This window comes from Nipponia nippon, unplaced genomic scaffold (assembly GCF_047370975.1).
Source record: "Nipponia nippon isolate SJK-2023a ecotype South Korea unplaced genomic scaffold, ASM4737097v1 scaffold_30, whole genome shotgun sequence".
Lineage (NCBI taxonomy): Eukaryota > Metazoa > Chordata > Aves > Pelecaniformes > Threskiornithidae > Nipponia > Nipponia nippon.
In genome coordinates this window covers 991,431-1,013,101 of record NW_028262348.1, presented here as the reverse complement: position 1 = coordinate 1,013,101, position 21,671 = coordinate 991,431, and the positions used below count along the sequence as shown (strand labels likewise).

Genomic DNA, 21,671 nt, shown 5'->3' with positions numbered 1-21,671 from the left:
AAAAATTACTCAATTCTCTCTATTTCTGTACAGTCTTGGCCCAGGGTACAAATTTTATTGTAGCCTAGTTTTAAACAAGATTATTTGGGAAGTCGGAGATATGGAGAACTTCTGGGTGTTTTTCTTACTTTCTGTGTTGTGCTTGTGACCGGTTTGGGAACGCTGTCTGGCTTTCAGGTGATACGTGACAGCATCTTCCAAAGCTGACCCCTCGGGATGGCCGGCGTGTAGCTATGCTTAGGCTGAAGTTAAGCCTTTAAAACTGTGTTCATGTGACGCATGTGGTGACTTGACTTCTTATTTGGCTCTTGCAATGCCTAGAGCCACAGCTTAACGGCAGGCTGCATCGAGCAGGAGCTGTTCAGGGGCAGAATTCTTCTGGGAAGGAATCCCCTTGTACACCTTCACGCTATTTTTTGCCTGTTGTGAGTAATACTCTTGCTGAGGTGGCCTAAGAAAGAGGATTTTAAAATGGTAGTGTTCGTGTACAGACTCATTTAGCTATAGTTTGTTTGTGGTCCTTCCCTTGACTTGGTAAATATTTATTTCTGTTCTATTTTTGTGTTCTGCTGAGCTCTGTTTCTGCAATTCCTTTCTTTAAGCTAGCATTAGTGTATGAACACTCAGCAATATTAGCCAGTTTGAGAAATGATTTGGCGAAAAGCGGTATTAAAGTGTGGTAGTCATCCACGAGTTCTGGACGTGCCGCCGTGCTTTCCCCAAGTCGGTGCGTGTCGGTCGGCAAAACAGGTTAGAGCTGCGTGACTCTCCCGTGGCTTCCTTATCTCCCACGTAGCCTGCGTCACCCGGGGTGTCCATCGGGTGTTCTTGCCCCCAGATTAGCAACTCCTTAAATGAGTTAAGGGTTCATAAACATCTCAATGTATTTCATTGTCCCTCCTTAGAAAGGTATCTCTAGTAGTGTTTCTGCTTTCAAAGGAGAGTGGCTGGATGGGTTTTCAGTTACTGTCTGGCTTGCTGAGCACTCCCACTCCTTCATTCATCTAAGCTTTCTCCTAGTTGTATTCCCTATGATCTCAGTATCAGTGTTGTAGTACACTGTACACTTTGTAATTGTCAAAGCCGTGATGTTAAGCATCTGGAATAGGTAGCAAGTATGCTTTTGATAATCAATGCTAAATAACTTCAAGGTTTGTACAGTTCTGATTTCTGTTGGAGTGTTGACACGAGTGTCTTTTTTTCCTTAGGTATTTGTGCTTGCCAGTTTTTGGGGTGCAACACCCTTGAACTCAGTTTGACAAGGCCACTATCCTAGCCTCCATAAATTAATTCATTCTGCGATAATAGGATTATTTCCTCACACCGAAACTCCAGTAAAACCTGTGAACACCACATGACTCCCTTCCAACTGACATTTATCTTCTACTTGGAATATTCCTTACCCTTAGGCCTCTGTCTGCCGCAGAGCTGCACTTACAGTTCCCGTCAGTTCCAGCAGGACCTGCGGATGCAAAACGGTAGGGTGAGCTTTTGGCAGAGTATTACCGCAGCCTGACGCAATTAAGCTGGTTTCATTTTAATCCCCTATTTTCAGGGGGTTTCAGTTAGCCAAAATCACTTACTCAAAGCTGAAATGCGGCGCGTTTGTTCTCCACTGGGAAGTATGCTTCTGTTTAATAATATTTTTATGAGATTGTATTTATGGAAACTGAAAGAAAAATGTCATGAAGCTAGTTTTGTTGCACTTTTCTACAGCTTTTGTATTTTGCATAGAGTTCTAGAATATGAACAAGTTGGTTGGGGAAGTCAAGGCTTAAAACTTACTGTGCCCCAGCACAGCGACATACTACATGCATTCTCATTCTAGTGACGGGTGTCTTATTTTAGTGGCATGTAGCTGGTGTATTTGTACGGTAGTTAGGAAGCCCAGTGGACAGTGCCTGCTGCAGAGGAGCCGCTGGCAGTCCTGGTTCCGCAGCGCAGGAACCAACCTGTTTCGGCAGTAGACTGCATTTGCAATCATGGAATAGTCAGGTTTTGTTTCTGAACTCTGTTCCCACAAATGGGGAGAAAGAGGCTCCTCTTCTTTGCTCCGTTGTTGAAATTCCTCTGGAGGCTTTTACTGGTTTCCAATTATTGTGTATGTTCAGTTAGGAGAATTACTTGGGAATCAGCTCGGGAAAGAGGGCACAAGGACACGTAACACACTCAAGTAATGAATCCTCGTAACTTACAACATTTCAGTTTGTTAGAAAGTTTTGGTTTTGCATATATTGTAAGGCCAATTTTACTATTTTTAAGTAGCACTTTTATACATATCTGAAGGGTTTTTTTGAACGGAAGTGTTTTTTTCTGTATGTTCTCTAATGGAAAGAAAGTATAACACTACTACACAAAGCATAGAGTTAGCCTCCAGACTGTAAGTTCACTTTAGGTCAGTAACGATCGAGAGTTGTCCAACGCGTATGAAAGAAATCGGCGATCCCACGTAACGTTGGACGACTCCAGATCAAAGTCAGAAGGGCATTAATTGGTACCCTCCAGCTCTTGGACGAGGGTACTTTCAGTTCAGGCGTGAGGCAGAATTGACAGCACGGTGTGATGGATTCTGGACTTCATGGAAGAACAGGGTTTTATTGCTGTCTCAGTCTGACTTCACAGCACTGCACTGGATAAGGACTAACCTTGTTTGAGACGACGCTGCAGCCAGTACCAATAGCTCCTAAGCAGCTAATGTAAAGCTTATTTTCCATGGCCTTTAAAAGATGATGTAAGAAAGTGATTCTTAAAAGCTCTTCTCCTCCATCCAGCTTTCCTGACTTGTATTGGTTTTATACTCCCTCGAAACCCAACTGTTAGACTGACCTGACAGTGCGTGGATATGTATGGGCTTAGTAATTCCTGTTCTAGACAACAAGCACTTTTCTATCTTCCAGAACCCTTTTGAGTAGTTTACGCACACACATTGACACATATAGACATTTTGCATATCTAGAGGGGTTTTATATAAACGTATATGTGTACATATATCTACACACACAGATATGTGTGTATACATATATGTACATATGCAGGTTCTTAATAAAACTGAACAAGAAGTGCTTGTGTCTTGAATACTTCGGGTGGTGTACTAGCATATACATTTAAAAGGTAAGGAGGAAAAACCATTTTGTTTGCTTCTGGTTAGAGCTGAGAAATACAGGTTTGAGGAAAATCTGGAAGTATGTTCAAATTGTATTTCACCCTGTTTCTGTTTGGAAGGCACAAGCTGTTAATCATTGGAACTTAAAAGGTCAGCAAGCATATTTTAAGCTAAACCTTTTGGAGGACCAATATGCTTTTAGTTTGCAAGGACCACTAAAGATCTGGGCATTTACTTTCTCCACGATGTATTCTGTATGAGTATTTAGTATGTATGCCTTCAATTTGCCAATGTTGCCATGTTTTCGTAATTATTCATGAAATAAAGATTGCAAATAGCAAAACGTGTGTTTATGTTTTCTTGAGTGAAGCCGCTACAAAAGGGAGTATTTTAACGCTGTTTTTTCGGGAGTAAATGTGTTAAGAGGAGGGAGTTTGTGGAGGTTTATACGCTACGGATGAGAAGTGCATGCAAATGATTGCATGGGCGTAACCTCAGGATTTTTTGGAAGTCGTGTCTCTTTAGGTGTACCAGCACACTTTACGGTACCTACCCCCAAAGGGGTTTAACTGGTAAGATGGGGAATACCCTAGATAAGAGGGACGTATTCAAGGCATCTGCTTAGCCGGTATTGTCCTAGTCTTGCATATGAGTAACAGAGAAGGGAATGGCAGAGAATACATTCAATATAGGCAACTTCTGCAATGCATTGCAGGATGAGAATTACTTACATGTTACTTAACCTGGCCCAAGTAAGGCAACGCATGCGTGTGCGCTCCCTCCCTCCCTCCCTCTCTCTAAGGGAGTTGGGCTGGGGAGGGGTGGGGGACTTAATCTCTGTGACAGTTCAGAGTATTTAAAGCAGATAGCTAAAAATAAAATTTCCAGGTGAAAATAAAGACTAGAACACCTTAAATCTGATTTGCTCTCAATCATCCTGGATGGTAACTGTTTTCAAATGCTGGTTTAGAGCTTTGATTTCAAGTGCTCTGGAATAAATTGGTTCCAGAGGTTTGGACTGAGCTCCTATTTATTTCAAATGTTGTTCTTAAATGCACTGACTAGTACAGGTATTTTAATTCTACCTGTTCCTTACATAATTTTTTTGAGATTGTGTGTGGTGCTTTCTGACTGTTCAGCAATCCAGAAAAGTCTTCGTCTCAGTAATGTTGTTCTACAAGAAAATGTCTCCCTTCTCCTTTCCTGCGGTGACACGTTCTCCCTGAATTTGAGTGGTTTGAGAACACTCGTCTTAGTTCTCAAAATGGATTCATATCCTGGTTTTAAGCGTGGACCTTCAGTTTTCGTACTTCTTTTAAAAGCAAGTGTTTTAAAAGTGCAGCGTAGTAAGCTCATGCCAGAGAGCGGCGGTTTCGCTGTTGCGTCGCGAGCGCGGGCCAGGGCTGCAGCAGCGCGTCGGGGGCCTGCAGCCGGCGGCCTGAAGGGCAGGGCAGAGGCAGCGAGCGGGGACGGCTCCGGGCCCGCGCTCGCTGGAGCAGCGCTGTCTGCACCGGCTGTGCAGCTGCAGCTTTTCCTTCCCGGGGCCGCTGAAATCATATTCCCTAACCAAAGGTTTTTTCATGGATTGTCTTCCAAGCTGGCACCAGAGAATTTTGTTAAAAATGTGACATTAGCTCCATAAGCGTGTTTAAGCTGAATATAATAAAATCAGCTCAATAACTCTGGAGGTCTTACTGTAGTGAAAAACTACAGCTATGTGGAATAGTAAAAGAAAAACCTCCGAAGCAAGAGCAACGGAACGGTCCATTGTATGACATCACAAACGCTTGTATTGGCGTCGTGGTGGTTCTGCGGTTAAATGCAGGGTAGCAGTACAGAACTGTCAGCTAAAAGCCTGGTCACAAAGGGGTTCGCAATTGCTTTGATCGATGGAAGAGACTTGGATTCTGTCGTGGGCTGCCAAGAGCTGCGTGTAGTTCCACAGCGTGCACGGGCAGGAGGGGCTCCTGAAGATGTCACTTCTTCCCACACAACATTCCTTTAAAACAGAGACGCGAACTTCTCATAAAAAGTTAGCTCCCTTCTCCAGATGGGAGGTTATTAATAGCCAGCTCCTACTGTTAAGACTTAAAAAAAAAAAAAAAAAAAAAAAAGGGCTGAATCCTGTGCCTCTCACATTGTCCACCCTCTCTCAGCTCCCTCGCTCTCTTGTCTACGGTTTTTTTTCAGCGCTATCTTTCCTTGGGCCCAGCGTTTGTGTTCTCCTCCTTTCTTACACTGGTACGTTTTCTTTTTCGTCCTCAGTACTAAAGGTTGAGCGAGGTACAGAATTCTCCTTTGAATTGCTCGAAAAGTAGCGATGGCATCGTGGCAAGCTCCAGTTCCTGCCGTCCGAGTTCCTGCTTGACGCTGCAGCCAGCGCCTCGAATGGGGAAGTTAGCTACGGTCTCTCTGTTGCTGGCAGCTCCAGATTAGAAGATCGTTTATGTCTAATTAAATGGGTTTTATTGGCTTCACTTCTGTTGGAAAAGTTGCTTTGAAACTTCTCCCATGGGTCTGTGTTTAGAAAAAATTTTGTCTATGAATTCTAAAGAAAAGTAGATAAGGGGCTGATGCCATCAATCCTAATCCAAGTTAAGGTTTTTACTGGTCCCTATGCCTGCCGTTTCCCTCTGCATCACTCTGGTTTAACTGAACTCTGTTTGTAGGAGGAATTTCTGTACATGAAATGCCCTGTTTGAAAAATACGATGTTGACTTTTCTTAGATGTTCTTTGCCCTTCAGGATTTCCAGTTCTTTGGAACCTCCTTAATCCCATTATGAAAACGGGGTTAACGCAGTAGTGTCTTATCAGGGTGTTTTTACTGCTAGACGCTTGCATTGATTATATAGTGTGAGGAAAGGTTTGTGCTTCTCTCCGGGCTGAGCAGCGCTCACTCGCTTGGTCGTGCTTCCCTTCCTTAAACCATTTTGGGCTCTTCCCTCACGCCAGAAGCCTGAAAGTTAAGCTCTTAAAAATGAAAGAAACTTGAGAAGGAGACATAACAGTCTGGAGACAACTTCAGGGAGCTGTTGACAATATCATATTTTTCAAAAATAAATATCCCAGGGAGCACCGAAATGCCAGCGTGTTAACCCTGCGTGTCTCGGTGGGGCCACCTCCAGGGTCCGTCGGCTGCGCCGGCGTGGAGCCCGCGGTGCGCGTAACCGGTGCTGCCTCTTGAAAAAGAAAATGACAGCGCGGGAGGGTACCATCCTGAGGGATGCTGAGCAGCAGCAGTTTTGCAGTTCAGGAGCTGTTAGGTGTTCGGTCCTTCCAAAAAATCTTTCCCGAAACCGGCTGGTGTAACAGTAACAGAGCTGGACTATCGTCCCAGCAGGGAAGAAACGCAAAGGGAAGGCATGCCGCAGTCCTCCTCTCGGCCAGAGGTACGAAGGTTATACAGGCATTGGAACAGGGTGCTGAAACACCAGCTCACCTCGATAAACCTATGAAGATCCATCGTTTTGCGCCAACATTTCCAGCGCACGCCGTTCCCTAGCAGGCAGCGGTGGGGAGCAGGCTCAGCAGCTACTTTTGTCTCCCATTTGCGCTGTGACAGAGGTTGGTCGTGCACAATGTGGGCTTTGTCAAGTTAAGCAAGGGTTGCCCTCTCGTTGCTCCTTGGAATAAAATGAGAATAGTGTAAGTGAAGGAGAATCATCTGATTTCTTCTGCTGGGCCTTGCAACTCCAACAGTTCATTTATTGTATAAAGGTAACTTATACATATTACTATTATAGAAAATAAATAGCTGTTGCTCTGCAGCTCCCACATGATGATTCATGCTACCAGTTTTTCTTCTATTAATAGTCTACAAAGAGTGCTTAAATTTAGATTGAACTCCATCTCCTAGTCTGTCATGCCGAATAGCATTTAGAGAACTGAAGCCACGGTCTGTTTGGGCAGTGCCTCGTACAGAGACTAGTCCAAATCTTGACACGAAATTACCGAAAATCCTTTCGCTCCTGACCTAAGTGCAAATGGCAGGATTTACGGTGGGGGGGGTGGGTTTGCGTTTCCCTGCGAGCACAAATCCCACCTCGGCTTCAGCCTGTCTTCCCCCAGCGGAGGGACGAGCTGCCCTCCCGTGCCGGGAGGGGACGGGGTGCGAGAAGGCTGCGGTCCTTGCCACAGGCGCGTCCTTTCCGAAGCTGTTAGCGACGGGCATTTCCAGCAAAAATTTTGCATGTGTAACTTTGTTAAAAGACTCTCCAGAAAATCGAGCTGCTTTTTTTTTTCGGTGTTGATTTTAAAATTGCTAACAAATATTTAATGTTGAACAACGTAGGAGAAATAGTTGTGCGTATATATACACACATGGATTTTTATTTGTATACATCTATCTTTAATGTTGCAGGATTTGCTGGTGTTTTCAAAGGACCTCAGGTAACCCTGCCTCCGTCCCTTCCGAGACTGACACCCGTGCCCTTCGCTGCTTTGAGGAGAGTCGGGCGGTCTCGGCGGGACGGGATTACGTACGACTCAGAACGCATCGTTTTAAGTGTCCTCTTCAACAGCACGGCGTGTGTGTGCTCATGCAATACTCGGTTTGATGCTCTTTGCAAAATATGCATCCTTTAAATGTAATTTGGCATCTATCGGGTGATTCGGTCCGGTTAGAAAGAAAAATTTTGTGACGGAGAAGAGTTCCAAAACTGGTAAAGAGTAATTGCTTTCTTAAAGACCGAAATATTTTTTCTGTTTTTAAAAAAATTACTTCTTCCAGATTCTGTTCTGGACAAACTGGTGATCGTTTCCAGTCCTTCAGACGGAAGCCTCAATGCACAGGTATGATTTTCCTGCTCTCTTGCTACTTGGCAGGGTGCCGGCTGGCTTCGATGATACCGCCAGCGCTGAGTCCGGTTTGTGTTTACGGGGGCATCGCTGAGGGGCCCGGGCAGGCTCGCTCGTGCAGGATCAGGAGGAGAAGGGTGAGTTTCACGATAGGTCTCAAGCGTGAAGTTTTTATTTCCTTTGCTCTCATCTTTTTGAGGGAAGCATTTCAAGGTTTATTCTACGCAGTCTCTCTAGAGTTTACCGCTTCAGCTCAGTTGCTAAGTCCGAGAAGTGCCAATAGCCTCCTATCACTGCTTTTCAGCTGCCCAAAATTCAGGAGTTTGGCTCCTTCAGTTAGGAGCTAGCGTACAGTGTGTAACTGCAGCTCTGCTGTCCGGGAGCGAGAAAGCCCTTCTTGGCTGTGCACGGGGGAAGCGGATAATTACTTCATTTCTTTCCTTGCGGTACTGGACTCCTTGCAGCTCACAGCCCGAGGCGGCAGCAGGCTCGAGGCCCGTGGCAGTGCCTTCCCCGTGGCTGCAGGGCTGCTGGAGGCTGGGCTCCCTCCCGCTAGGCTCAGCCGACCGCTCCGTGCTCCCTTCTCCAGCTGCGCCGGGCCGCAGCAGCCCTCGTAGGGCAGGTTTTCCTTCTGAGTGACTAAGAAGGGAAAGGAACTTAGCACTCGCTTCTACTGCCCCCCATATAGCGTAAAAACAAAGGAAAAATACAAAAGCCGATTGTATTCCTTAGTGTCAGTTTACCGTCGTTGTTGGCCACTGGTAAGGGAGGGGGCATAAGCAGAATTATCTGCAGGTAAGGACAACGCACACTGAATATGCACAAGAAGAAATATGATCTGACAAACGGTGCCGTTCTGACACTTGACAGGGACGATAGCATAAAAATAATAGAAAACCAATTAATTTCTTAATTAAAAAGAAAGACAAGAGATCTATTCAGATCTTACTGTAGTAACGAAAGGTATCCCATCCAACTGCTAAGCAGGACAGAAGCCAGCAGCTGCTCATTAGAAACGCATTTCCTTGTGCTGAAGTGAGAAACGAGCGTGCAAAAATAATAGAGGCACCGGCTCAGGTGCTCTGGGAGGTGTTAATACTGGTTTTCAACATCTTGAAACACCGCAGAATCCCCATCTGCACAGAAAAAATCAGGAGGTGACAACGGGGAACTGGTATGCCACCCGAACTGGAGTGGCGGTGAGGGCAGGAACCAGTGGTTTGCTGGGTTTGGTAGTGGTATCAGAATGTTTTTATGGGAAAAAAAGTCATTTCTAAGAAACATTAGAAGCTTGTCAGGGTGCCACTACCAGCCAGCCCTGGGAAAGCACTTGGACATTTGCTTTGGGTCTTCAGCGACTTGCTGATTTAAAAGAAAATCAATAGTCTACATCAAATAATCTTAAAACTGATTGGCTGCAAAAATCAAAGAAGAGTTATAACCGGGAAAAGAAACACGCAATGAAGCGTTTCTGGGGTCCTTCAAAGATCTGCTGATCAACAGCGGTGACTCAGGAAACTCCTAAGATGTTGTGTTGAGGATGGGACTGTTGGAAGAAGGCAGCCTGACAGCTTAGCAAAGGCAGCTGCCCGCAACAGCTTTGTCTTTAATGTAGTCAGGAACAAAATCATATTTAGAAAGTGCATCCCTGCTCCGTGCAAGTATTTTGATTCCCAGCTTTCCCTGATTTCAGTGGGAGAGAGTCACTTGGATGTCTTTGAGGATCTGGGCCAAAGAGGAGAGGCAACCTCTGCGATGTGGGAAAGGAGCAACGCTGAATGGACGCAGCAGATGCTGGCAGAGCGCTAATGGCTACGGCACGACACTCGCCCCTCTGGTTCAAATACAACTGCACCGCGTAAAACTTTGCGGAGTATCAGCTAGGAGCGGGAAAACTCCACCTCTTGTACGGGGCAAAAGCGAGACCGTTGCACAAACGGTGCCCAATTCTAGCGCCAGCATTTTTCAGAAAGCTCTGGCGGACGTCGTGTAGGCAGGCGGTGTTTCTAAATTTATCAATATTGCAGCATGTTTTGAGGAGGCTTCTAAGTTTCTCAGAGTCCCATTTGTGCTTTCTCTCTTGACTTGGCTAGTCAATATATGTGGGCCTTAAAATCATTAGGTGCTACTGCGTGGCAGATTACTCTGGCCTTTTCTGTAACTTCCTGGGAAAAATGACTTTTTTTTTCTTTCCCCCCTCCCCGCAGGGTTCCAGCCGGGTTTGGAGCAGCGCTGGTCCCCGCTCGGCTGCGCGCCCGCGGCGGCGGGGCCGAGGCCGCCCGCGCACCGCCCGCCTTCCCGCTGGGGTAAGAGGGGAGGGCACGGGCGGCAGAGGCTGCTGCCAGTGTCACCTTTGCAACGCTCAGGTGCGCGTAGGGTTTGAGGCTGGTGCTGAAGTGGCTGGTGCCAGCTCTGGTGCTTTTTTCCTGCTGTCTTGACCCACCAGAAGAACTCCAAGCACCATTCCAGGTCTGGCTGCCAGGGGAGGCTGGGTAAGCCCGTTGCCTGCTGCTCAAAGTAACGTGCCTACGCCTCTGGCGGGTGTGATGTGAGCCGGGCACCTCTGGGGCTGGGAATCCCGACACAAGAACTGTTGTTGCACGGCACAGGCATCCAAGCTGTGGCAGCCTTCTGCACGGGCGGGCTGTCGTTGAGATGCGTCGGTTTTTCGTCGGCTGGGGTCTGCCGTGGGGTCGGTGGGAAGTGTGGAGTCACGCTGATGGTTTTTCCTGTTTGCCATGTCCAGCTAATAGGAACGTGTGGGTAAATGACTTGCTGAGATGTGAAGTTGAAAAATAGAAAAACTTAGAAGATATCCGCAAAGAGCAGCGGGTTCAAATTCTTGAGCGGTTCTCTCCCCGCTTCAGAATGGCTGCGGGATGAGTCGTGGCTGCGCCCCAAGTCGGTTCCTGCGGAGGAACAGGAGCCGCTGGGGACACGCGCGGCCCGGGGGGCTCGCCGCCGCGGGCCTGGCCCCGTGGGTGCGCTGGGGGGTCCGCGCGGGCCTGCGCGGTGGGAAACGCGAAGCTTCTCAAGTATTTCATCTCTCTACTGAGAACCCTCGAACGCTTCCAGAGTAGTAACGCGCAGGGTTTCCTCTCTGGTGGTAGTAACGACAGTTAAGCAGAGAAGCAGCTGCAAGTTTCTCTCTGCTTTGCAGCCTTTCGGGGCACCTCCGCGCAGCACGGCGCTGCGCCGCTTGGTCCAGCTGGAGGCTCGAACCCGCCGGGTGGGTTTTGCAGCCTGGAAAGGAGTAGATGCTGAAAACAATGCGCGGAGAGAGCCCTCCTTCCCTTTCCTACTTTCATTGTATGCAGATCAAGCACGGTAAGAGCCCGTTTCTGTCACTTGCAGGTCCCGCAAGACCAGAGCACGACTCCTTGAAGTAAGTGGCCGTCTCCCCTCCCGCCGCTGGGCGAGACGCTGCTGCCCTTGCGGGCGCGGAGCCCCCCCAGCCCGGCCGCCGGCAGGTGAAGCCGCGGGGCCGCGGGCGCCCGGCTCCGCTCGCCGCTGGGGCGCCGCTCCTGGGGCCGCGGGCCCGGGGGTCGCCGCCTGCCTCCCTCCCTCCGGCCGGGGCCGGGGCCGGGGCCGGGGCCGGGGCCGGGGCCGGGCGGCAGCGGGGGGCTCCCCTCGCTCCGCGCCGCCCCGCCGCGGGCCGCCCCCGCCGCCGCCCCCGCCCTGCGCCGCCCTCCAGGGGGAGCCGCTGCCGCCGGCTCCGCGCCGCCCGCGTCCTGCGGCGGGGGCGGGAGCGGGGAGCGCCCGGCCGGCGGCACCGCCACACGCCGGAGGGCGCGGCCGGAGCGGCGCGGAGCGGAGCCCCGGGGCAGGTGGGTGACGCCGGCGCGGCGGCGGCCGGGCTCCGCGGTGAGGGGCGGCGGGTGCCCGGGGTGCGGCGCCCGGGGCGGAGCGGAGCGGAGCGGAGCGGAGCGGAGCGGGACCTCCCGGCCGGGGCGGGCTGCGGGTCTCGCCCTGCCGCCTCCCGCCGCCCCCCGCCGCCCGGGCGGTGCGGGCGGCCCCGGCGCCCCGCGGCTGCAGCCCGCGCCCGGCGGCCGCCACGCCGGGAGCCGCCGCGGGCAGCTCCGCTTCCCCCCGTCCTTCGCCGAGTTCGCGGCAGCCCCGGTCCCGCTCCTGCCCCTCCCGCCAGCTTCGAGGCTGGGCGCCCGCTGCGCTCTCGGTGCTGCCTGACCCCCTGCCCCAAGACGGGGCCGGTTTGGCTTTGCCACCCGCCCCTGCCCCGGCTGCGATGGCTTCGCCACCCTGGAGCCCGGTGCTCCTCGCGCCGCTCCGAGTCCCGACTGTCAGCGCCCCGACACACCCCCGCCCCGAGGTGTTGGCTCCACGCATCTTCCTTCAAACATCAGGTGCTGGACTTTGCCCCCCTGCGCCCAGCCCTCCTTCTAGCCCTTCAGCTGCTATTTGTGCTTGTGCTTAATCAGAAAATAGTGATTCCACAGGAGCAGCCTGCATCCTGTCAACTTCTCCGTAGTGCTTAACGAAGGAGGTTTCCATGCGCTTTGCAGTCACGCGAAGGGAAAAAGGGCAGGGACTGAATAGATGGCATTAAACCTGTGCGTAATCTCATCCCCTTCCTTGCCCCCGAAGCCCCCGACCCTGCCCCGCCTGTATCGAGTGGCTGGAACGGTTTTTCGGCAGCGTCCCTTCTGCTGGCCCGGGAGCCCTCTAAGCCGTGGTACCCGGCGAGCGTGTCCCTGCAGCTGCCGGTCGCAGAGGGGACTGGTGTCTCTGCTGCGGGAGAGGGCAGGTGGAGGGCAGGGGCAGAGGCCGCAAGGCGCGGGGGTCTCCGGCGCTGTTGGGAAGGCGTGGGAAGGCTTTCTGCCCCGGCGGACGGGGCTGCGGGCGCTGCTGGGGCGCGCTCCCCTCACGGAGGCGCGGGCGGCCCGTTCCGGGAGGAGCACCCCGATGTGCCCCTGCTGCCTGCGTGCTGCTGCGCGGCGCCCTCGAAGGGGATGCTCCCGGGAGGAGATTCTTCTGCGTGGCCGTTGGCGTGGTCTAAGAGTCGCCCAGAAGCACCGCAGTTGCTTTAATGCTCTTTTACGTCCTGGCGCGGTGTAAGCTCGGGTAAGTCTCGAGTACAGAGGTACTGCAGACTTTGCTATAGCTGGAAGGTAGTAAAGGTGGTCCAGCACCCTCTTCAAACCTGCCTTGGGCAGAGGGCCCGAGAGGAGGCAGGAAGGGTTAACTTCAGGAGACCAACATGACTCACATAGTAAATAGCAGCAATAGAATTGCCATAACTACTTAAAATTATTTTCCTCAGCAGATGGTCAACTCTGAGATAACTCGATCTTTGGATGTATTTGTTTTCAGGTTTCTTATCAGGCGCGTAAGTCTCAGACCTGCGTCGCTCAAGAACTGTAGTCATTGAGGAGTTCAGTCTTCTGCAGGAGGGAGCTGACAGAGGGAGGGCATGGCAGCTCCTGCCGTTAGAGACGCCCCAGAGCTTATTGCCCAAGTGAAGCACAACAAGATTAGATAAAGTGACCAACGGGGGTGTGAGAAATATTTCAATTGGCTTAGAGCTGCGGAAGAAATACCTTATTTCGAATCTCAATAAAAAAGTCAGTATAATTGTAATCACATATCAAAAAATACTATGAAAATGAAATCCCGTCTAATTGGCAAGTGGATCAAATTCTGAATTAACCAGGAAATCTCTGAGCCTCTGAATTTGTAGAGAAAACACGTGGGTACAAACTGCAAACACGTATGTGTGTATATAAAATAAAAAGTGACCTATTCCAGGGTGCGGGGGAAAAAAAAAGGCAAGCGGGTCTCCTTTTTAATGCCGTTCGGGTGATAAGTTTGTAATTTACACGTGTAGATAATCTGTCTCTCTTTCCATATGGATTTTTGTACGTGAAAAATAGAATCAGCATCGTCCTGTGCCCGGCCAGGGGACGTCAGCCCAGCAGCGGTGTTTTTAGCCTCTGTCCTGCTGTCGGCGGGTGCAGAAAGCACTAAAGCTCTGAGCGGAAAAGCCGCCTGCCAGGTCGCCCATGTTTGCATTTCTATTTTTGCTGGTATTTTAATAGGATGTTTCCATAAGGGCTGCTGGCACTATTGCGTGTGGATGTAATCAACTTTTGAAAGCTACTCATCTTTTTTGTTTAATCTTCAATAATGGATTTTATGTAGAGCCATGTGGTTCAGCCCTCTTAAGAACTCCTGGGAAAAGCTCGGTCCGACGGGAGGCTTGGGGGCCTGTTTTGAATCGTCACTCTTCCCTTCGGTTGCCGTCTCTGCAGGGCCTGGGCCGGCTGGCTGGCCGGCTGGCTGGCCAACTGGCCACGTACCTCCCCTTCGGTCTCGAGCCCGCCGGCTTTTCTACCTGGTGCGGAGGGAAAACCTCCCCCTTCGGCACTTCCTTTCTGCCTGCACGCCCGTAGGGTTTCCTGTCTATACAGGATGTCTACGGCTTCGCAGATCTTCCACCAAAACGCTTATTTTCACTATGCTTCAGCTCCCCGCTTCAGTGTGACATTTCCGCCCACGTTTTCACACGTGGGGTGGGACAAGGCGCCCTCCCCGAGGTCTGCGCGGCTGTGAGCGAGGTGCTTTCCACCCAAAGGCTGTATTCAGCACCTCTCGGTGTCCTGCAAAGTTTGTCCTGGTCTTCAGCTTGAACAGATTTCAGCTGCTCTTGTTCATTCTCTCCATCTGATCTGGATGGTGAATAACTCTCTAGGTCCTTCTTTCTTGTGTGCTTTCCATCTGAAAACGGAGATGGGCTATTAAGGCTTTCCTTTTTGTTGGACTCTAAACTCAAAACCAAGACATCTTGAGCTGTGTGTTCTCACGGGTCAGTGGAGAGTTACTCCCTTTCCTTGGGGCCTGGTATCTAGGACCAGAAGGCTTGGTTGCCTCATGGCTCGCCTTCAGGTTTTGCACCAGTGCACCTGAACAGCCTTGGCGAAGCTACTTGAACACAACGGCACCAGCTCCTTGCCTCTCTGCTCGTTTGAAAAAGGCAGAGAAAGTTGCCTACGTACTGAGATGCTCGCATAGCCGAATACGGAGGGCTGGTCTGTTTGGGGTAAAGAACCAGCAGCGTTCTGCCTCGGGAGGACCTGAGCAGATACGCAGAAGGTGGCTTCACCTCTGAAGGCTTCGGTTTCCTCTACAGAATTGGAAGATGCCTCTCCCCTCGCAAAGGCTGCATCTGTGTCAGGAATAATTATTGGTTGTCTTGCACTTTTTTTTTTTTCCTGAAGTAAATCTCCGTAGATCAGAACGGACAGATGGCACATACAACTCTCAATTATGGAAAATATCCTCAGGAGGTACTTCGAGGTCATCTAATCCATGCCTCTGCCCACAGGCAGGATCAGCTATGCCTTTGCCATTCCTGACAGCTATTTCTCCATCCTGCTCCTCAAGACCTGCCGTGGAGACTCCTTCCTTCCCTGGCATGCGGGAAACAGCCTGGTGTCCCGCTTAAACCTCCTTTGCTGTAACTCATGCCTCGTCCTGGCCACGGTGGGCAACCCACCGAGGATCAGCGAGGAGTATCCAGAAGTGCTTCAGCAAATGGAGGTGTTCGGTAAATGCGAGTGAATAAAGGGGCAGTCTCTTTCACGCCTCAGCCTCAGTGCCGTCAGGAGCAAATCCTGCAAAACCTGGCTGCCCTGTGCTTGGAATGGCTGGAGATCCGCAGCGGCCCGGGAGGGACGGGGCAGGTGGGCTGCGATACAGCTCTGTGCTGACGCAGTTGCAAAGTGAGGGTCGAGTTGTTTGGATAAACACACAGCGATGAGGTTATGAAAAGAGCTGGTGAGGCACTAAGTGCTTAGGAGAGTTCCGAGAAAAGCCAAATGCAACAAGATGGCTTCTGCAAAAATTAAGTGTTCGGGGTGATCGCTGCTGTTAGGCAGAAGCGTTACCAGTGCTGCGGCGTGCGTTTGAGCGCCGGCTTCGTCCCTTCCCGTCCAGGATGCCTGGGCCTGATATGGGTGCTATAAACAGCCGTTGGCGCTATGTGAGCCGTGCCGGTGGAGCCGGCAGAGGACAGGACAGGACCTGAGCGAGGCGCGTGCCTTTCTAACACGATAGCGGAGGCGCAGGTGATTGCTCAGAGCACTTTAGACCTCACTGTTCACTTATGTTTAAGCAGCTAACTCAAACCTTATCAGCGTAGTTTAGGGCTTGTTCTGGAGAAAGGATGCTTTTCATCGTTGCCCTGTTGGTTGATTATTAAAACCAAAAATCACCAGGTAGCATAAAATACAACGTGTCTTATGTAAAGTATATGCAAATGCCATTGTAGGAGATGCGCAAGAGCAGGAGTGCTGGAGCCTCCTCGCCCACAAAGCAGCAGTAAATCTAGTGTCAGGAACGCCGCACCTGGAATTTTGGGTGTGTTTTGGGGCTCTTGCTGATGTGTTTTTCATTTTTGTTTTTTTGAAAAGTTACACATTTCAAGCCCAAATAAAATAAGTCATTTGTTACAGCTACAAATGCGGCAGTGGAAGGCAGGGTTTGAAAAGAAACGACAGCTACAAGGCAGATTGTATTTATCTTGGATGATAAGTCAGGGGTTGCATGCAGTAGGTTTATCACTCTCTGACAGGTAACAAGATAAAGTCCAGGTGTTCCATAGGGATGTGGAATAAAGAATACTTTACATGGCATGTGGGGAGCATTTGCAAACAATGCGTCTGAGACAATGGAGGAGTCAGCGGGGAGTGAGGCTTGGGGCAGGGATGGTTTGAGCCAGGGACGGGGGAGGGAAAGGCGTCCAGAGGATGAGGGACCTTCCTGTCCCTCTCTGCTAGCAGGGGAGGAAAGGGGGGTTTTCCTGAAGCTTTGGAGACGTGACAAATGGCATGCTGGGCTCCCGTCTCTATGATGATTAGCATTGGTGATTGCACTCGAATCCAGGGTGGAAGGCACTCAGGCATTCTCCGGAGGCCCCTCCTCGCTTGCAGACTGGGGCTGTTTTATCTGCCGGCCAGCTGAGATACAGCGTTCTCTGTGTTGATCCCAGGCGACGCTCACGGGGACAGTGGTGGCTCCTGGTTCAGCAGCTCTTCAGGGCGGGCAGGAGCGGGATTGCTCACTGGTGGGGCCGTTCGAAGCTGAGCTGAACCCGAGCCAGCGTCAGCTGGGGGTCACGGCTGCGCACCTCCCTGGGCAGAGTCCCTCCTGCGTTTGAGTGAGTAATGCTGCTCCACAGAGGGAAGTGTAATTTGGTCTCATTCTGCTCTTTTAATGCGTCCCTTTGGGAGTGGTGATGTTTGCACTATTTTCCCTGGTAGAAGTTTCTTTCCTCAATTAGTATTCAGACCTCAATTAGTATTCAGACCTCAGAGTCTCTCCCATTTTTCTCCTGGTTTTGCTTCTTTGGAGCTATTTTGGTTTGGTTTTAGACTCTTGTGTTCTCCTGCTTCTTGTCTTCCCTTCCCCCTCCTTTTTTTTCTTTTTCTTAGGAGGGGAGCAGAAGTGTTTCTGCTCTCTCTGCCTGTTCTGTCATGTTGGCCTGTTACCCACATCCCCCTTCTTTTACTGGGCAAGTCCTCTACAAACTGGCCTGTCATTTTGGTTATTGAGGTTTCCCCCGAATAGGATTGTCGGATCTCGGTATGAATCAGTCGTTGAGTCTAAGGATTAAGGGAAGTAGGCTGTTAAATATCATATTCTGTGGTGATAACAACTTTGGTGCCAGTATGAGAGCCATACACTTGGGCACAGGCTGGGATTTTCCATAAGAAACATTTCCCAGGATAAAAGACAGCTAAGAGGTATGTGGCTCTTTAATATAATCTTCAGAAGAGAGGCACGTGATTGGAATTGATTTGAATAATTACAGTTTCCACATACGTCCAATCCACAGATCAGTGCCCAGGTTCAATGGGATGATGGAAAATAACATCAGAGAGCCTTGGGCTGGCACCAGCACCGTTACAGTTCCTGGAGCACGCGTGGGGAAGCACACCGACTTTTAAAAAGTTTCTTAAGTGTTCTGCAGCCTGGATTTTTGGCAAAAAATGACCTGTGCTACCTAGTCAGGGATTCCTTAAAATACCCTGCTTCCCAAAAGTGCTTCCCTCCCAGAAACCAGGCGTCTTTAGCTGGACCTGTTAAAACTGAGGCACCTAACTTTGTCAAACACCTGAAACACGTTAATCTTTTGGTTTATGTCACGCCATGTCTTGCTAAATGCTGATCCAAATTCTGCTTCACCGTTAGGATTCATTTAGGGCCATAACATGGGTAGACATAAAGGATTCTGGCAGATTCAATGTAGTTACGTGATTCTTTTCCTCCGGTACAGCTGTACGGTGTCAGCTCTTGCAGCGTATGGAGAGGTAAGAAGCTGTATTTCTGGGCTGAAGGCTGGAAAGATGATTCACTGACAGTTTTTGTTACCTTTCCTACCCCATTCCTAAAGGGGAATCTTCCTTTTCCTCCATGGAGCCGCACTACAGCGTAGCTGTACGATTACAGCAGGCAAGAGACGGACACAGTCCGCTTGGGAGAAAGCACCCTCGGGTGTCGGGGATGTCTGTTCTGGGCGCCTCCCTGGGATCCGTCGCTGCCTGACTGACACCTTTTGTATTTGAAGTCAAATGCCACAGTCCCCAAGGAACTCGCCTTGGGAGCCTTTTCTGGTTTACCCGTGTTCAGCAAGGTGTGAGGATCATGGCTGTCATGCATTTGAGAAATGACGGCAGGTTTCTTTACAGCTGGAGCTTTTTATGATCTCTTATTGTGCAGAAACTGTAAAATATCTTCGGTTTTCACAGGAGAAAAGGGCCGCTTCCCAAGCATGGTAGAGGTGTCGCTGTTGTAGCGGGGCGCTTGCTGCTGCTCCCCTTGCTTTTCTGCTTCCCCTAGACAAGCGCGCTGACGCATAACAGCGAGCAAGTCCAGTAAAATGTTTGCTAGGGTGACTTATGAATGGCTACTGGTTCTCCAGTGCAATGGTTTGATGTAGGAGAGAAACCAATGACCAGAAACGTCATTTTCGCCAGCAGCTGCATGCTCCCTCCGCCCCAGGCCATCAGCATCTCTGGCCTGGGTGGGAGGAGGAGGAAGCGGGCAGAGGGAGCAGCAGGCTGTTGCTCGTAAGCGGATGTGCTTTTACCACAGCAAAGAACTTAGGAAATGAAGGAATGACTTTGTTAGAGTCCTCAGAGCACCAGCTAAACACTGAGACTTTGGGATCAGTAAGCAGTGACACTGGAGAGTTCTTAATGAATCAGATTATAATCAAGGACTTGGAAAAAAAAAGTCGCTTTGAATACCTCTAGAAAGGCTTGGGTTGGCATGGCTGACTGTGACAGCGAAAGCGCGAGTCACTTTGCAAGAGCGACAGAAGTATGGTGCAAGCCGTAGCAAAGAGAAGAGGGAGGGACAAAGCGAGGGCGTGTGGCCTCGAGGCATCATCAGGGCATCAGCTCCTCCTTATCCACAGAGGGTGGCAGAGTCCTAAAAATGTCTTAAATAGCTTTGAGACTGAGACAGAAACACTAACGGGAGGATGAGGCCTGACAGAGCAAACAGGCATTAGCGAGTCAGGGTAAGCACCTTAAAAAATGGAAGAGGGAAGGTTGCTGGAAGCACAGCAAGGAGGCAGAAAACTTGTTATTGTGGCTTTTGCCTGCTTTTGGGATGAGCACGCACCACCAGCATCGTCACTCTGTCTAAATGCTTTTTCACTGGCAGCTGACTGACAGCCCGAGGTGCAATGAGTTGGGTAAAACAGCGGTGCACAGCCCGGGGGTGCGAGGGGCCGGGACACACCCTGGGCACGGGTGGAAGCAGGGTTTCCTGCGTTGGCCGAAAGTCAGCCAGTATTGCAAGGCACAGGCAGCACGTGCCCGGTCCCCGAGGCCGCCCGCGTGGAGCAGGCGGCCGTCGGTGAGGTGGGCCGTGCGGGGCAGGGCCTGGGGGAGCTCTGGGAGCGTTCGGCGGGCTCTGCTGCCGCGTCAGCCGGGCAGGCTCTGCGGAGCTGGAGCTGAGCGCTGCCGCTGGGTCACTGCTCAAATTGATAAGAGAAGGGAGCAAGCTGGGGAGGAAGGATGTGATGAGCTGTGTTAGCAACCCAGGAGAGGCTCGCCTGCTTTTCCTGCTGTGGGCGGCTATGAGTCAAACCGCTTGGGTGGTAATGGGAGCTTCATGGTGAGTCCTCGGGAATAACCCTTGCTCAGAGGGGTCAGCGTATGAGCTGCAGATGAGCTAATGCAGTGAGACGGCTTTGCTTTGGCTCAGAGGCAGGTAGAATTTGCTCATCTCTCTTCAAATTATGCAGCGCCTTCATCAGGATAGGGAAGGAGAGCTGGGGAATCGTGTGAAGTTACATGGAGAGAGATGGGAAGAGCTCTGTTCCTTCTGCTGTAGAAGGTCGGATGCTGGCTGGCCTGGTAGCACAGCACTCCCTGCGCTGGAGCTGAGCGAGTTCTGGTTTCACCGGCAGAGCTGAGGCAAACACCGCTCGCAACCTGCAGGCCAGTGCCTGGAGGAGAGGAGCAGGGCTCGCCAGGCCTGGTGGAGAGCAAACCTGGAGCTGGGGAAGGCAAATAGGGTTTGGGAACAACCGGATAAACACGCGGGAAAACAAACAGATGTACCCAATTCTCAACTGCCTGCCTGGAAACTTCCTGTAGAAATGAGAGGTGAAGTCACATCTGGAGAGAAGTCTACTCCATTATTTTAAAATATACCAGAATGGATGCATTCGCAATATGATAAGTATTTTCAGAGCAAATTCCTCCCTCGCCTGTATCCCTCAGTGGGTCACCTCTCCTTGATATCCTGTTTCCTCATTTCTCTTATTGTGTTCTTGAAGGAAGAGCTCCTTACGTATGAACGCAGCTGGCTTTACTGGGGCTGTGGGGAGGCAAAGTTTGCTTTTGAGTTCTTCCCTCACACAGGAAAGGAAAACTGGATCCTCAGAGACATTGTGGATGATATTGGCAGTCGTAACTTGTTTCTGGCCAGGGTACATGGCTTTAATTATGCTTTTTTACATGTCTGTCTTATGAAAGTTTATCCAAATGCTCTATTTTTTATTTTTGGAAATGCCACTGGAGGTAAATCAACATCAGCAATCCCGGATACAAATGGTTTGCTCAAAAATCCAGCATGTTTCTGTGCCTTTTGGCAATATATCCTGATGCCTGCTGCCCAGTGAGACTTTAGTCTAGTGAGCGCAGGGGAACATTTTCCCTTTTGTTTGTTTGTTTGTTTGATCTGGCTTATTTAACTGCTGGTCATTCAGCCTTACTTAGTTTTGCCCTCCCTGGCTTTTTGTGACCATCAGAATGGGAATAATTACTGTGAGGGTTTTTTTTCTTGCTTTTAAACATTTATAATATCCACTTAGGAAAAAAAAAAACAAACAGTCAAATGTCTTCTGTTCTAGTCTTCTCTTCCGCTACTGCAATAAAAATTAATCCACTTCTAGCCCTTGGAGGGCAGGAGGCAAAGCTGAAATCCTGGTTCCGCGTCAGCTGTTCCTATTAGCCAGCCCATCTGTGTTACGACCTTTGCTTGTTGTCCAGGGGGGTTTCACTTTGGGGGCGTTTTTGTCATTTTTATATGGGGTATAAACAGGAGGAGGAGAGAGACACGGGACAGGCTTGAAGGGTGCAAGTTTATTATGCTTCTTGTTGCTGTCACTGCTGCGGCGGTATGGGTGTCTCCAGTAATCCCCTAGTCATGAAGACTTCCCACCCGGATTCACGGTGCTTGTTCTCGCTGTGAGTATAGCTGCCTTTTTGGCCTGGACTGCAGCAGCGATGGAAACGT

The 21,671-nt window shown here is 50.3% G+C and overlaps 2 protein-coding genes across 8 annotated transcripts in view; both read left to right on the top strand.

The window, feature by feature from the left end:
* The window catches only part of SPECC1L (sperm antigen with calponin homology and coiled-coil domains 1 like), a 75,990-nt gene extending 68,400 nt beyond the window's left edge, over nt 1-7,590 (top strand). The window contains exon 17 of one of the 2 annotated variants that reach the window (XR_015707226.1): nt 7,465-7,590. The gene's annotated coding sequence lies outside the window, so the exon portion shown is untranslated. Of the gene's footprint in view, nt 1-1,208; nt 3,432-7,464 lie in introns of those variants that run through there. The other variant, XR_015707225.1, reaches the window with a different exon arrangement.
* A 430-nt stretch (nt 7,591-8,020) lies between these two features.
* Nucleotides 8,021-21,671, top strand: part of ADORA2A (adenosine A2a receptor) — a 33,986-nt gene continuing 20,335 nt past the window's right edge. The window contains exons 1-2 of one of the 6 annotated variants that reach the window (XM_087768783.1): nt 8,021-8,038; nt 10,109-10,207. The gene's annotated coding sequence lies outside the window, so the exon portion shown is untranslated. Of the gene's footprint in view, nt 8,039-9,756; nt 10,208-11,143; nt 11,229-11,627; nt 11,729-12,087; nt 12,263-20,018; nt 20,043-21,671 lie in introns of those variants that run through there. The other 5 variants (XM_087768782.1, XM_087768786.1, XM_087768781.1 and 2 more) reach the window with 5 other exon arrangements.